This window comes from Orbicella franksi, chromosome 11, assembly GCF_964199315.1.
Source record: "Orbicella franksi chromosome 11, jaOrbFran1.1, whole genome shotgun sequence".
In the NCBI taxonomy this organism is placed as follows: domain Eukaryota; kingdom Metazoa; phylum Cnidaria; class Anthozoa; order Scleractinia; family Merulinidae; genus Orbicella; species Orbicella franksi.
The window spans coordinates 26,001,073-26,018,492 of record NC_138155.1 but is presented as its reverse complement, the minus strand read 5'-3'; the positions used below and the strand labels follow the sequence as shown (position 1 = coordinate 26,018,492).

Sequence of the window (17,420 nt, the reverse complement as noted above, 5' to 3'; positions counted from 1 at the left end):
CTTACTCTAGACGCAAACTGTGTGAGTGGCTAAATATCTTGAAGGTTAGAGGCTAGCAATAAGGGTATACTACAAACGTCGCCCTCCCTGGCATTTTAAGGTGAGTTCTTAGGTGTGTTTGTAAAAGTACTTACCCTTTGCTTAACCCTTTCCCTACTTGAGAATATTTGTGTAGTCTGAGACATTAATGAAAAAGGCGTAGTCGATAAAGAAGGAAAAGAAAAATTATGTAAATGCATGGACTGGCGTCAGTTGACTGATCTATACTCTCGAAAATCATGGAATTGGATACAGTTCGACTTTTAACATTGACTGAAATAGGTGATTCTCTTCACACAGTTTAATATCCCTGAGGTGGTTCCTTACTTTGGACATTGTGGATATAGATAACTAAGGTAACTACAAGAAAGGAAAATGAATAATATATTCTATTTTGGTCAAACAGATTCAAAAACAGCAACATTTCAGACCAAAACTAGCAAAAAAATTATTCTAAAATATTATAAAAAATCTGAATCAGTTAATTAGTAGCCGTTTTGAATACTTTTAAGGCTTATCTGAATTGAACCAACAACTTCGCCCAGCGGTAAATTTGGCTCCGTACCATTTACGGCTTGAAAAAAAAAAAAAAAAGTAGAACATAGCATGTGTAAAACGTGTTACTAAGAATAAATGTCCCACTGTCGTTGCTAGGTAACCTGGATAAATGGTAAAAATAAGCAATGCTTGCACGCGTCAGTCATTTTTGATATCAAATGAGCTATTAACACATTTTGGCTAATGAAAGTAGCTTTTAATAAGCAAAATCGCCGGGGTAATATGGAAATTTGGAATATTGCTTCTTCAGTGATTTATTAGATTTAGAAATTAAAGCACTCTTCAAGAGCTCTCCTTGGCAGCTCCTTTACGAGCACATTGTAAAACATTTCGAGAAAAAAGATTTACTACAGGTAAGAAAAACAAATCGAAATATTGCATTTTCACGTAAAATATTAGTTTTCATGCGGATGTTTTATTCGATATTTTGACCTGTGCTATATTGATCGCTTCTAGCTTCTCTTTGGTTCTGGCTAATTGCATCTTTTTCCTTCCTGAAATTCTTATATTCAAAATTCACTTTTATCAGCTGGCTACTCAATGTCTTGTTACGTCTGCGGCTAAAAATTGAAGTAAACAACCTCTTATCTGTACAGTGAAAGCTTACACAGGTCATGATTTTGTGTATTTCTGATGTTTTCTAAATAATAATATCGTGTCGTTTGACTATTCATTGCACTGAAAGTAATCATTTAGCCATGAATAATGAGTCGTATCAACACGAAATACCGGATACTGTTTCAGGCATCATTCGCTAGTCATCCGGTCGAAATTTGCCTCAGCCTTTTTCTACCTACGACATCGCAAATGAATTTCACGGATTAGCTTTTAGCTTTCTTGTTAACCTGATGAATGGCGGTTCATTGTCACTAAAACGCAAGGTGTCACTCACGAAACACAAGTATAGCTTAATTTACGAAACGGGTTCTTCATGCTTGTCTCTTCCAGACGTTCAGTTACCTACGAAATCGCAAATGAATTTCATGGATAAGCTTAAAGCTTTCTTGCTAACCTGATAACCAAGCCCTCTTGCAGGAGTTCTCGCCAATTCGTAAGGTGTCACACACGAAACACGCGCGTCACGATTCTTCGAAAGGTGTTCTCAATGATACTATAGCATACATTTACCTGCAGGTCATGAGCGAACATTTCTATATATCTAAAAATATTCTCTCCTTCTAGTCGATATGTAATTCCGCATTTTCTCTTACTTCGTTAAATCTTACGGCTCAATTTCTTCTAATTTCGTGTTATTTTTTCGTCACCGGGAGATAAAAATTGGCAGTAAAAATCCGTTCAGGATTTACGAAAATGGAAAATAATTCTTGCAAAAATCGAATTAAAGCTTTTCTCATCTTGATTTCCTATTTAAACAGCTCTCTGTAGTGAAGCGAAATTAATAAAAATACATGTTCGTTGCGTGTGCCTGCGGTGTGTCATATTTGCCCCCAGCAGCTTGTCAAAGATTTGACAAGTGGTTCATGACTAAACAGAAAGTAGATGGTGTAATGTAACACGAAAAATGAGCCAGATCAAGCTAAAATACCAGCTGACCGCCCCAGTTGACCAGGTAAGCTATTGAACTGAACGACAAGCGTTAAACGTAAAGAAGAATTAAGGATTTCATCTTGAAACATTCAGCACTGAATTGATAAAGCCAGAGGGGAATGGTGTGAGGTTAAACTTGGCTATACATTTGGCAAAGATGGCGGTTGGCGAGATGCCCACGTGCAGGTCACGTCTGCGGGTTTATCAACTTTTGCGCCGGATAAACAAAAAGATTGACTGAGAGTTGTCTATTCTGAGATTAATTCACGCAATACGACTAACAAAATATTCCGTTTGGTATTTTTTCAGGATCTGTCTAAGTTTAAGGTTAAGGTATCAATGCAAAGCAACCGAGAACATTTTCAAGTAATCAAGCATCGAAATTTGGTATACGGCAAGCTGGCTTGGATCAGGAACTGTTAACCGTTAATGGTATGTAGAATGCATTTGTTTATGTCGGTCGCATGAACCAAGTCATTGTGTGATCTGTTAGGGTTTATAGGCGGAATCTGTACTGTTTTTGTCGTGTTATTGAGCATTTAAAACTTAATTCATCACGAATCCAGTATTACACAACATGTAAAGCTTACTACATTTATTTTACTACATTACTACTATAATTATGTTGTTGCAAAAATAATTCTGACAGATCTTGATGATAGAGAATAGTCCGGATAATCGAGGTTCGACTGTACTGTGATTTTTAAAGATATAGATAGCAGAGCAATTCTGTGGTGCAAAAGATTTGTGATAAAATCACTCCAGTCTACAGAAATTAATATTGGGAAAAATATTGCATGAAATGTAAATTTTGTCAAGATATTAATTATAAATTATGTTCACTGCAAAAATTCTTTAATTGTGAAGCATTTGAAAACAGGTACAAGGGTGCAGTTGCCATTTCCAATACAAAATCAAATCAAAAAGCCACTTTTATTTGTTTATCACAAATTTATCAGTATGTCTGTGATGATCAGGTTCTAAAAAATGCAATCAACAGGCAATCACCTCTTCCTCCCAAAAAAGACATGCAGGACTTCAGAGGCATCATGAAAAAATCTTTTAAGTATGCATGACTTTTAGAGAAAGGATAAAGTGCGACCTGGTTCAGTCGAAATTTGTCTGGTATTTGTCCTTAATGAGCGCAATTAGCAAGAGAAATTAACTTCTTTTGGTTTTAAATCTCTCCAAACTTGTATTTGGTAGGGTAAAGCACCAACATGAGAGCATTAACTGTCAGCTTCAAAAAGTCAAGACTATGGTGGCAGTTGATTTACCTTTAACAGCTGTGGTTTGATAAGTACCCCCTAAGTCAGTGTTTCAGTTGCTCTCCCATGCTGTGCAACCATTTCTTTAGAAAGTAATTTTTGCCTATTTACAACTTTATGATAAGGGCCATCAACATACATGTATCACGTGTTTCCTACGTAATTTAAACTTGACAGTAAGGGAGTTAGGGGTTAATGCAAGTTTATTTCTGGATATTAGTGCAGGGCATTAGTTTTAAGCCAAAGGCAAAATGATCCATTGTTAGTAATGAATTATACTACTGACTTATTGGAAGTTTTCATTTCCATATGTGAAAAGTTTTCTCTTCCATTTGTGATCACTGGGACATGGTTGAAAAAAGAAAAAGCATACATGCACACTGGGTGGGGTGGGGTGAGAGGGGGAAGTCTGACCTAACCATCCAGTTGAAATTAAGCGGGGAAAAAATGAGTGTGTTGACAGCTCATTAAAGCTAATAGGAAGTGAAACACATACCATCACAAATAGCTACACATACATTGTAAGTTGTGGCTAGCCAGCTGCAGAATAATTGAAGGGATTAGTGTGACTGCATCTGCTTTAATTGCCAGTTTTTCTTATAAATATGAAACATTTCACTCTAATGAGACAGTGTAAAACTGCACTGTAGACCATCTAGAAACTAACTTTTGCCACTCCTGCTTGTAATAGTGGCAACTTATATGCTGTGACAAGCAGTATCAATTCCGCAAAATTAGCCAGAATTTTCAAATTTTGTCAGTGACAGGCAAATTCTAGAAAATTGTACTTATTTGTCTTCCTTACCTTAAAAGAGGATTGAGAAGACTAATTCATGGTGAAAAAACTCACAAACTAACAATTTATTATTAGTCAAGTGCTGCATGTATAAGAATCATTTTGCTGTCACTACTGCTGCTGACTGGGGAGCCTGGGTTTATGTGTCCTTAACAAGAGGTCTTTCCCAGTTTAACCCATGTCCCAATGACCAGACCTCATAACTCACACTCTGAATTATATCTTTGAATATTTTGTTCTTTTAAAAAATACTCAAGTGAGAAAACCGAATTGTAATAATTTCTCAGGAGTTTGGTCAAAATGTACCACTGATAGCTAATTTGACAAACATCTAATAAATGGCTCGTTTTGTCCCCTATTGGCAAAAAAGAAACCACGGGGAGCCAACAAAAGTAGATCCACACACAAATAAAGTGATCTCAGATTCAGTGAAAAATGTTTTCACTAGCTTCCAGACCTAAAGAGAATAAGGAGTGGGATCAGCATGTGCAAAAATGACTGGACTTCATTCAAATTTTTTAGTCAATTGACATAAATTGAAGATGTCTTTCCTAGTGAAGAGTTTAAATCATATTGATGATAGCGTGCGTTTAGCAGTATACCTGAAGACCAATGCTTAGGTTATCTCAGTCGACATCTTAATTAGTAGAAGTCTTTCCCAGGGTTATTTATGACGAGCAATCCTCAATATATCTGGCCTGTTCCAGAACGAGTGAAAAACAGGGGAGCGACTTGGAGCGTTCTTCCCCAGATCCCCCTCGTCCTCGCACGCGCCTCGTTCCCCTTCCCTTGCCTCCACAAAACGAGAGCCTGGAACAGGTTACATTACATCCGAAACCCATAACCCGGTCATAATCTCAAAACAAAAAGGATAAAGTTTAGTCTGACTTGATCTAGTCTATGAGGTAGAAACAAACATTTCCTAAGGTGTCTTGAGTTACAAACTATCCCAGTGAATCTCCCGAGCGATCAAACCACTAGATGCGCGCACTTCCGTAAAAAGGTAAAAGGTTAAGTCTGCATGCGAGGCAAGTGGCCCATCAGGCCGGAGCTTATTCCGTTTTCTGTAACAGAAGCGACTAAGGGCATTTGTACTACCCCGTGGATGGGATGCCAGTACATCGCAGGGTTACCCCTTGTATTAAATTTGCCGGTACCCATTTATACACCTGGGTGGAGAGAGACACCGTGAGAGTAAATTGGCTTGCCCAAGAACACAACAAAATGTCCCTGGCCAGGGCTCGAACCCGGACCACTCAATCCGGATAAGAGCGCACTAACCATGAGGCCACCGCACCTCTACTGTTCCGGCAGAAACTGCTGCGAAAAGCTTCCACTTCCGTGTCAGAATTCATGAGAAACTAAGCTTTGTATGCCGTATATGCGTAGAGAATGAAATAATTGTTATGCACCAAGTTTATCGACTGGTAATGAGGCTTGGCACAGCTCTTTTTTTAACGACTTACAATCGTCCGGCATGTTTTCGCTTCAAACTCAGATTTGGCTTTCAAGCTCGCGTCTGCGAAAAAAGGAAGTGTGATAGAATTTCTGCGCGGCGTTGGACCACTGTAATGGTCAGCGACGTACAACCGCTGGTTGAGCAGCCTGAAGGCGTTGAGATTACCCCTGGGGTAAGTAAGCGGCACGTTTCAGTTGAAAAGTACTAGGTCAAGGAGTCAGCTGTAAGTTGACGACGAACTTTTTCCGTGGAGTGGGCGTTCAAATGATGTTGTTAAGTACATGTAAGTGTTTTATCTAAAATGGGCTCTCGTTTGTTTTACTTAATATAGATTCTTTGTTATTTGTGTTAGTTATAAACATGTTTTAATGTCATAGACAAAAATGACTTAGTTAATATTTTGAAAGTATAAAACCAAATGTTTTAAATCATTATGTAAAAATTAACTTACATGTTCACCTATATAGATAATATTTTGCAACGTACCTTTAGAAACATAGAAGAGTCGGAAGTTTTACATTTACTAAGTTTTATGACAGCCTTTGTTGAAATATAATCTCGCTGGCTTAACACGCGCTGATTCAGGCTGTACCTGAAAATCCAGGCGAGATCATTTCATGGCTAATTTCCATTGATCTCGCTTAAGAGTGAAATAACTATTTAGTTCTTTATAAATCCCTGGCCATAAGCATGTAGGATTACTTCCACAACTCCACCTCCTTCAGTGATGGTGTGGTAAAAAACAAACCAGTATGATTACATATGGAATACATACGATGAATTTAATTTCAATTTTCATTTGTCTTTAAAATTAAGCTGAGCATAGATACTCAAGCTGTTCGAAGTCGAGTACTGCATTTTAATTTTCTGTACAAAAAATGTGAAAAAAATGAAAAACAACCGCATTTAAATCAAGGCGTGAATTTTTATCAGTGCTACTAAAATGCGCGCATCGTTTGCGTTTTATTATTAATGACTGAAATATATCGGTATCTTCGGAATATTGGTCAAGTAACGAAGAAATTGAAGAATTTTTAATTAACTATATTTAACTATTTGTCAGTTTGTGTCTGCTATGAGTAGGAATAAGACAAAACCAGTGCCTAACTTTGAGTCAATCTAATAAAAAAAATATTGTGAATTGTTTTTAAATGGCTATTCAGCAACAATATCGAACAAAATCTAAAATGAGCCAATAATTTCACCTAAATGATGTACAATCTTCGCAAAAATAGTGTAATATTCACTGACATCTTGTCGGTTTACATCAGTCAATATTAACCAGTATTTTAATAACCGGTCTTCACAACAGCGATATTTTGCATGATAATAGAGGCCGATAAGATAAGAAGTCACTTTTGGGCCGATATTTCAGGCAAAAAAAGAAATAATAAAGCAGGATGATCCTGTTTAACTTATCGCCTTAAATATCATAATAATGATATATTTTGCGGTCTATAACTCGATCGTTCCCTTGTTATTCATATGCCATATCTGCATGGATTGCCGTGCATTCAGCGAATCCTTGATTATAATTTCGCAATAATTTCCTACCTCCGGCAAGATTATTGACCAGCCACAGTAGCGTGCATTGAATTTAATTTCTGGGTTTTTAATAAGTAATATCAGCACGGGATATTTAATACAAGAAAAAAGTATACTCCGAGTGGAACATTCACGCAGAGTGAATGATATAGGGGTTAATGAAAGTTTTATCAGCGGACGTAGGCTTTGACAAGTCTAAATGTCGCCTTCCTTAACTACGGTAAATAACTTAAAGTGATGGTGTTCTAGACAGCGCTATTTTAAACTTTGTGCCTATTTTGACGATGTCACCTGTGGGAGGAAGAAAAGCCCTCTAGAAGGTAGTGTGTTTTGTGGGTTTTCGATTCTGTTAGACATCAGGTTTTTCGCCGGCTTAAAAGATGATAATTTTTCTCAGTTATATGAATTAAGCATCGGTGTTGAACGTGTCAGTCATTTGAAAATATGCTCAGAGACATTTGGCAACTTGTAATTTCTTCCAGTGGAAACCGAATGTCGGTTACAATATCACTGTAAGCGGAATGGAAAACCGGCAGAATGTCGACGAAATGCGAAATGTTCCTGTTTGAGATAATGTTTTAATTTCCTGGTATCGGGAAATGAATAAAATAATAAGATTGCAGTAGAGATAGGAAAGGAATGCCTTACGATAACGATGAAAACTGGCATGTTCAATTCCATGTGAAGATAATTGTCGGTATTCTTGGGAAAATACGGCTGTTATCACACGGGCTGGAAACCGAGACTCGACTCTATGCTTTTACGTGGCGAATTTTGAACTTTTCAAACGATAACTTCAAATCCATAACGAGGAAAATTTGTTTTGTTTAGTACGAAAGCCTTGGCGCCAATACTTCATTGCATGAGAAATGTATGCCAGGAAATGACTGAAACGGTGTTTAAATAAGATGTATTTACTGTACCGAGCTTGTGACAAAACAGAGCGTAACAGCAGGCGGTTAAGTCAGACGCCGTTTTATCATACAGCATATTCTTTTGAAGCGTTTCGTTCACTTTTGAGATCTTCAGAGGTCCCCTTAGGCGAAATACCTCCACCTGCAACGCGGTCTTGCTAGTTGAAGACTGTTTTAACAGTTGGGGGGTCTGAAATAAAGTGATTGCTTTGACGAAAATGTATGCAACGTTGTACTGTAATCAAAAGGATTGAAATGTTTTGTTATAGTGGACGTCATTGTTACGCTTGTGTAATGTAATACAGAGTATGTCAAAACACAAGTCGAACGAAAACATTTCTTGAGCAATAGTTGTTGTGTCAAATTATTAATGATGTAGTGAACGTTTTAATTTTCACGACAACATTGCAAAGAAATGTTCTGTCTAGAGAAAAGATGTGAATGCCAATTAAAACCAAAAGAAACTTGTATGCAAAAAGCTACAAAAGAAAAGAAGGACTTTGATAGTTACAGCAAGGAAACAAATTAACAAACACCAAAACAGGTCGATGTTAATAGCAGTTATGTAAAGCTTCACAGCAGCTGCGACGAGTCTAACTCTCTCTGTGTCGGTGATATGACGAACATAGTCCAATTATTACATCGCACTGAATCAGACTGAGAAGAATACATCTTGTTCCGAAGTAGAATTTTGCTTACATATTGATTAAAATTACCGTTATACCTGGTAAGTTAAGCGGTAATATAGCTAGGGTGGTTTATATGTATATTTTCATCCCCAAAATGAACGCAAAGTTTAATTTTGTGCTCCAAACACGTGCGGTTTGTACTCGATTTAAGGAGTTGAATCTGCAGCCGAAAACACTTCTTGTGTATCAGAGACATTCGAAACCGCAACCGAACTGAACTACCTCGTTAATATTTGATTTTGAAAGCTGAAAGAAGCTGTATTTGATGGGAAATTTCCCTCGAGACACTAATGTTGCCCTGGTCTGTTGAATTGTCTAGTCCGAGGGAAAACAATAGAGAAGTACACTAGAACTTGTAATGAGGTTAATTTAGGTTGAAAACACAACTCTGAAAGAAAAAAAAAAAAAAAAAAGAAAAAAAAAAGAGAGAGAGAGAGAGAGAAAAAAACTCGTGAGCACAGTCTGCACTCAGAGTAGAATTTCCTGTCCGTTACGGGACGTTACCTATGGTCTCACACAAGAGACGCGAAGAATTATGTCATGGAAAACACGAGAGTAAGTGGAACCTTCAGCGATGAACCACGTTTTCTAAGCTTAATCCAATGCCCCGAGGCACCCAGTTGTCATAGTCGGAGGAAGTTTATGGCAGAATGTTCCGGGAGTTGACATCGCGGATATCAAGATTAAGACAAGTATTAGTCTTTTAGTATTAACATTCTTACCATGCGCTAGCGAAAACGTTAGGCATTTGTTAGGAACGAAAACATGTTTGTCAATTGGCAGTAGTCGGTGAAAACTTTTGGCAGTTTTAGGTCACAATTGTGCCAGTTTCAGTTAACATGATATGTAGAGCAGTTTCTCCGGCACTTTTCGATCAGCATGTTGGCTAGACTGCAAAACAGTCGTATTTTTTGCGAACGCGAGCGACGGTCAATATTCGAACGGATGGTCTGCAGCGAGTGTAAAAACGGCGAGAGAGAATGGGGAGAGACGCTCACACGTGTGAGGCACGCGCGCTTCACACGCGAGGATCGCGCCTTCCGAAAACGTCCGAAAACGACTGTTTTGCAGTCTACATGTTGGCCATCCCTCAGTTGCAAGGCAAAACTGAACGATACTTGAGACGTAAGTTAAACTTTTGGTTGTTTCTTAGCACTCAGGTAAATTTTGGCTTTTTCCCATTTTAAAGTAATGTTTCAGTCCTTTATTCAGCTTGTCAGCTAAAATTTTCGCCATTTCACATTTGTGCGTGACTGAGCTAAAATTTTTTTCTTGTGGCAGTTGAAGTGTATTCCTGGTTTACTTACTTATTTTGGTCCGGAGCTTCATCACCTGGGGCGCATCTTGAAGACACCTTGAATTTAAATTTAAGACGAAATCCGAAAGGAAATCGAGCAATTTCGGTTTTTGAGTTCAAAAACCTTGTCCCAGAATAATTTTAAGTATATTACAGTCTTTTTGCACTTTGTAAGAGCTACGTACAGATATAAATAGTTGCCTGAAATAACACCAAAAACAATTTCCCATGGGAACTCGAGGAAATTAATTTCAAAGTTTAGAGATTGCGCAAACACAAGTAGAAGGTCGTCATCAGTTTCATTTCACCAGTACTTTTAAGTGTTTCAGGTGAACTTAAAAAGATGTTTTCGACATCTGGTGTTGTTAGAAATGATTTGTTTTTAAAACAGTCGCACAGCATTTTGCAACACAATGTAAGTAATGTCGGTACAAAGTTTTTGTCCACTTGTTACTCGAACTTCTAGTGGATTCCCTCTTAAAGTTCATTGTTCGTAATCGTTCATAATCTTCCTCAATCTTCATCTCCCTTTCTTCGTTTGGCCAAATTTACTTTTTTGAGATTTTTCATCCCACTATTTTCAGATTTCCTCCATTTTGAAGCCAATAATTTTATTATAAGATATAGTTGCTTAGCCATTGCGAGTGTTTATTTGGTGGTTTCGTTTCAGATCGGTTTCTTACGGTTTTTTCTTGATTCGAATGACGAACACTAGTTTGTCGCTTTTTCAGAATCCTTTTCTATTGTTTTTATTGCTGTCGTGCATGCCCAGCTTGCCCCCCCCCCCCCCCCCTCCCAATCGATGTTGGTATGCAGAACTCAGACCCTGGTGAAAACTACAACATTGAAAGGGGGACTGGGGAAGGACTGGAGCACCACATAAAACCGATAGTAATCATGACTTCCAAATTTGTTATTTGACAATGCGAAATGTTGGAACCGCCTCAGCAATTTTTGTCACCGATTGTGGCTTGAGAGTTCAGTCCATCAAGCAAGAAAAGTACATCAAGCAAAAAAGCAAATTGTTTTGTACTTCATGGAAGAATGTCCGTTTGCGACGTTTCCAGATCCCCGCGCTTTAAGTTAAACGTCAGCCCTGGGTGCGAGCTTGATTTGAATTTTTTTTTGATAACGTCATTCACAAGCATGCCACCTGCAGTCAGTTTGGCAAACAGATGTCATAAATAATATGTTCATGGATGGTCTTGATCGAGTCTTAGATCGTAACATGACAGTTGGCAGTTAACACGAAGTATGGATAGTCGTGTTGAAATGAAAGAAAAACGAAACACCCTTACAGTATGGTTAATCTTGTAGTTGTACAGACTGACAACATTACAAGTATCGAACGGTTATCTATCAGAGAAATTAAGGTCTTTTTTATTCAGCGAACAAACAATTCCAACGTGTTTCCTGCACAAGCAACCCAAGGTCAAAAACACGCTTTGTTAAAAATAAGATTACGTATTATTTGTATTTGGAGCTTTGTTTTTTTTCTAATTTAAGAAAGGTATAACTCCCTTTTGCAGGAAGGCTGCAGACCTCTATTAAGGTATCAGTATACCCCAAATGACCATCACTCGTTTCCACCGCTTTACGGTCGAACGTTTCACGCAAACCCTAGTAAAGTATACATTTTCGGAAAGCTTCAGAATTGTAGTTTACGAAGGTATATTTATTAAAATAAAAAAGGTAAGATTTTTCGAATATTGCGCTCTAATTTTCAAAGTAAAGAGGTTCACTAATCAAGTTAATTTCCGGTCGGATTTGAGCGGGAGGACCCGATCAACATCGCTATGTCTTCTTGACACCTTTCTCAAAAAAAAAATAGGTCCGCAAAGCGTACTTGTGTGGGCTTAGATTTACTTTTATTCCATTCAGTTGGAGTGCTAGTTTTAAGAGTCAGTATTCGGGAGTTAAAGTACTGCAAGTGAATAGGCCATCACCAGAAAGATAAAGGTATAAATTTAAATAAATAAAGTAATATCTGTTATAGTGTTAATGAATTAGGTTTACACAATACGAAACTTTATTAGGTGTAATGGTTACGTAAGATATATTACGTAACACATGTTCCAGAGCGGAACCTTAAATAATCAAGTTGCATGTATGTTTGGATTATTGGAATTGCATAACTTAAGTTTAGATTAGCAAACATTAAAGTTCGGTCGGCCGTTTTATTCACGAAGTAGCCTCATTATTCAGCGCTTGGAGACAACAATATTGTTATTAGGTATCAACATAGGTGAGTTGTTATTAATTTTATTGAAGACTGTTTACAAATATCATAAACTTGTACATGGACTGTCAAGAAGGTTTGCTGCGATATCTAAGCCAGTTACGTAATAAAGTCAGCAACTGAGAATTCAACAGTTGGTCCCAAATAGACACCTTGACAATGGTGTCGATTCCTGCAGGGCCTGGATTGCTCTCCACATCATTTACTTCCCCTTACAAGCAATGGGATGTAGACAAAATGTAGCCCATCATTTTTGTACATGTCTAGAATTTCAATGTTGTCAAGTAAAACACATTTAGCTGAGACGTGGTAAGAATCCATCCCCGTTGAACATATGATAAGGCATCCTTCGCTTCCTCGACCGGTATTGTTCAATCGCAGTTAATATTGTCATGTAGTTAACAAACAACTCCAGTGCATGTAAGTTCAGCAGTTTGACTGCATTCACAGCTGCTCAAAATGACTGCAGCACAGTACAAGTACATGTATACGATTTAAGTGATAACAGTAGAGTCCAATAATTGACACTCGTTTGTGTAAAGAAGGTGAGTGCCTGGGAAAGCGAATACTTCTCCCGTACAATCCACATTGAACACGAGCCGAGCCTGGATAAGTTGATGGCTTTCGTGAGCAAACGAAATCTTGTATCCCCGAAGAAATTTTCTCACGAAGATCTAAGTGAAATAACAAAGAGTACACAGTTCTCGAGGGCAGTGCGGAAAGAAAGATAATATGTAACAAAAACGAGGCAAAGCAATTTAGAAATGGAAAATAATTTACCTTGGAAACTGCAACCAACTCGCGACAGCTGTGGAAAAATATTACATGTACTCAAAACAACAATGGCCGCCGTGTATCGAACGCTCACGTCACATAAGCCTACTCAATTCCTCCCAGAAGACCTCGCGATACGCGACACGTAGACAAATAAATTCCGCCGACGGTAGCATAGTGGAGGCTGAAGCCCCCACAAAAACCGTGTCAGGAAATTTGATTACTTGTCTGGTTTGTTTTTGACACGCAGTTTAACTTTGAGTTTTTGATAAAACATGCATTCTCTTCACTAAAATAGTAATAACTTTGAAGAAGCAAAAAACTAAAAAATTCCCCGACATGTGCTTTTTTTGCCTGATTACCGGACAACATTCTCTCCAAATTTCGGCGAAAAACGTTGAAAACTCGCCGGAAGCGAACTCAAAATGTGCGCCTCACTCACTGAAATTTTCGTCTCAAGATACGATGGAAAATATACTCTGGGACGTTCTTCCGGTGTAGTGAGATAATTACACAAAACGTGTGAATATAATGACGCGTCCATCGACCAAGTGAAGGCTCATTTTACCTTAACAGTTGAGCTCGTATCAATAACAAAGGAGTCTCAAATGTTGCCTCCAGCGGGAAATATCCTTGGCAAGATCTGAATTCTACCGCTCGTACGCCCAGATTAGAAAGGAAATGTTTTTCGCTTCTGTTTTTGAAACGCCTTAGCTCAGACGCACACAACGAAAAAGCCCACTCGTAAACAACGTGAAGGAAACCCACGAGATACCGATCGAGGCGAGATGTAATTACTGTTACCGCTTCGAACGCGAAAGCGCCAAGAAAGTAAAGCTTACAAAATATCAAACGTCTTCCTCGTCCAGTGCAAACAACTTCTCCTGCTCGAAGTAGGAACCCTTGTCGCTAGTAGCTAACGCATCAGCCCAATTCTGATCAAATGTTTTTGAAATTCCCCCCCCCCCCTCGACTTTTTCCTCTGTGGCGCTTTTTTCGTACTTGCAAATGGACACGAGCTTTTGCGTTTCTTCGACGACATATTTAAGCTTAAATCAACAATCTATAAAAGGAGAACACCCAGACCAGCTCGTCGACTATGCCAAACACAAACGTTTGGTAATCGTTCATACTCGGCAATCTGTCACGCAATCTTTAATGCAAGTTTACTCCCCCTGACAATGACAACCCGTTGACAGCTACCAGTTAGAGATAATTAATGCAAAGAAACGTTTTTCGTTTGTCACTGTGCATAGAATCAATCTTTTTTTATACAAATTTTTTTAAAATGAAAGATCGTAGTAAGATCTATCTGAAAAAGCGAAAAACATTGGTTTTGAAAAAATAGTTAAATTTCAGGGTATATTGATACCTTAATAACAGTCGCCTCGTCGTCGACTGTTTTCCTATTTATCTAGGAGTTTAACTAAAAGTGTGACAAATTTTGTTTTGCTCTTTGGAATAGTATTTGTACAAACCTGACGCATCATGACAAGACCAAATTTGCATACATGATTTTGCCCTCGCGGTTCCTGCCACACGTTTTCGCCTAGAAAGCTTATTGTCTAAAGCTCCAAAAATGACACGTAACGCGCCTTCAGCAATATGTCTAATGATGGAGCCTTTCAAAAAAAAAAAACTGTGAATTTTATTAATATGAAATGAAATGAAAGAGTAGGTGAAAAATTTCATTTTAAAAGCCTGTAAATGAAGGAGAAAGGATTAATGCATCATCTTGCTGAAAATACCAAGTTTCATAATTTTTTGAGCAATTTAAAACAGAATGTAATGGATTTTAGAGACACTATAGCGTAACTAGGACATTATGTTTGGCTCGAATATACCACGGCTTATCAAAATTCCCTTCCTGCCAGCTTTTCATATAAATGTCAAAACACTTTATTTAAATACAATCGAGTTTTCAACAGACCTTGAATATTTTTTGGCGAAACGACATTACGCAAAAAAGGCATGATGTCACTCACGTATGTTTCATAATTTTTGCTTAGAAATTTCTAGTACGTTTTTGGCGTTACACATCTTTACCAGTTGGAAAACCTTACATATCGTATGCATTAAGAAAGAAAATATGGTAGACACAAAAAGAAAAATGGCTCAACTATTGAAGTAAGTCCGTAAGTATAATCGAAAGAAAGCTGTTATTCGTTCAGTCTCTTACGTATGTTGACTACCTGTTGTATTTCCATTGCTAATTGCATAATTGACCAATGAAATCACAATGGATTTGCACTTCAACGGCCAAATTACGGTCGCAAAATTGCGTTGATTACGATAGACGTTTGTATACAAAAAATGCTCCAGAGACCTTATTGGGCTTGAAATGGTTATATTTTCCTTCCGGATTTTTTTATCAAATGTACGATAGCGGATCAAGATCAAAGGCTCCACGCTGTTACAATTGAGCTCACGTCGAACCAGGCGAGTGTTGCGCCCTGGAAAATGCAAATTATTCAAATTTTCTAATAAGCATAGCAAATATTATGTGTCACACAGTTAAACCAGAAAACAAAACAAAGCAAGCGTCAGCCAAAGGTAAGATTCTTCTGTAGCAGTCCGTTTATTCTGATACGATTCTTGAAAATGGTTTTATTGCAGCCTACCGTTTTGAATTTGTAAGGAATATTTTTATTTTTCCTCCTTTCAGTGGCGTGCAAATTAGGTGGCAGTGGTTGGCGAAGATTAGGTCATTGTGCTTTTAAATTCGTGGTCTTATTTGTAAACGAAAAAGCATCGAAATGACAAAATGCGGGATTGTTCATTTGAGTTTGCGAGTAATTTCTTGTGTTAACGCTGCAATACAGTTTTATAACTGGGATTCATGGCAAGATGATATATACTTCTCACAAACTAACTTACCTTCTTACGGCGATGAATTTTCATCTATACATCACGTAGTTGAACACTTGAAGGAACTTATTGCAGTTCCTGTTCAGGCTGTTAAGTGGATTTACGAAGTATTTGTCGTTAGCCTTGTTCATGCCTTTTGCTGGATTTCTGAAATATTAGTTGTTAGCCTGTGAACTTAATAGTTTGAGTATCAGGTTAAATTGTGCTTCCCCCTTCATTGCATTATGCTTCAGGTATGAATAATAATAATAATAAAAAAACGTTGTTCACACATTGACATAAGGACAGTGAATATCTGACAAATCGGAACGAGTCTTTCAAGTAATAAGGATTTTCAGGGCTTTTATGTACTGTAATAGAAGCTGTCAACACCAGTTCCCAAATGCACAAAAATATAACGCCACTCAAACGCGCTCTGATTACAAAATATGATGGTAGTATATATCTTATGTAAAATGCGAAGTCTAATGTTCTTAGAGATTTGCAGTAACAATATATAACAACAGGACTGAGGTAAAGCGTTCCCAAATGCACGAAAACATAACGTCACTGATGTCAAAATATGCTAGGAATATGTAACTTATGTAAAATGCACAGTCTAATAATGTTGTTAGGGATTCTCAATAGTAATATGTAGCAACAGGACTGCGGTAAAGCGGTATTGTCGAAACGGCCTTCGAACTTTTCCGTCTGAAACAATGAAACGTTTTTTATTCCCTTTTTTCGGTTGGCTCTCTATTTTGTCTGTCTGATAGCTATTAACAATACAAGATTCTTATCTTTTTCGTAACAATTTTACTATTCCAGCCATCTGCTTACTTATATTTTCACCAGAGGCCATGCCATTTTGCTGCAACAAAAACAAACAATTTTAAAAGGAAGCCCATTTCAAATAATAAAACTGACAAAGGAACGACATTCAAAGCTACAGGCTCATTTTCAAGAGCTGAAACGCTCGGAAAGCCTTCAAGCTGATGTAGTTTTTGAGAAAGAAAAGACCTAAGACCTTGTATTCACGATTAACATCCTGAAAAATTAGGCAATTTACGAGAAAGCCCTCACAAAATCACGGAATGTTGAAAATTCGTATATGTCACGATTTCACAGATCCGAAATCAGATTCAAATTACGAAATGGAGATAGAAGCGAAATAGAACTCGATTTTAATATTGTGTGTAAAAAAAAAAAAAAAACAGGAAAATTTTAAAAATGACAAGTACGAAAAACATTCTAATGTAATTGTATGTCTTAAACGAACAAAGTTGAATATTTGTTTTTTAAGCCTTTTAATTCCCACGAGTAATCAGCATACATTTCTCCCAAGATCGTCAAAACATTTATCGGACGAACACGTATGCCACAGAATTCTCAAAACGGATTTGTTGATGTTAGATAGTTCGTTTTAGAAGCGTTTATTGCAACCTAC

The 17,420-nt window shown here is 37.6% G+C and overlaps 1 protein-coding gene across 1 annotated transcript in view; it reads right to left on the bottom strand.

Annotated features, from left to right (window-relative positions):
• The window catches only part of LOC145502951 (uncharacterized), a 39,565-nt gene extending 22,485 nt beyond the window's left edge, over positions 1 to 17,080 (bottom strand). The window contains exon 1 of the mRNA XM_081482363.1: positions 16,004 to 17,080. The gene's annotated coding sequence lies outside the window, so the exon portion shown is untranslated. The remainder of the gene's footprint in view (positions 1 to 16,003) is intronic.
• Between the last annotated feature and the right edge of the window lie 340 nt (positions 17,081 to 17,420).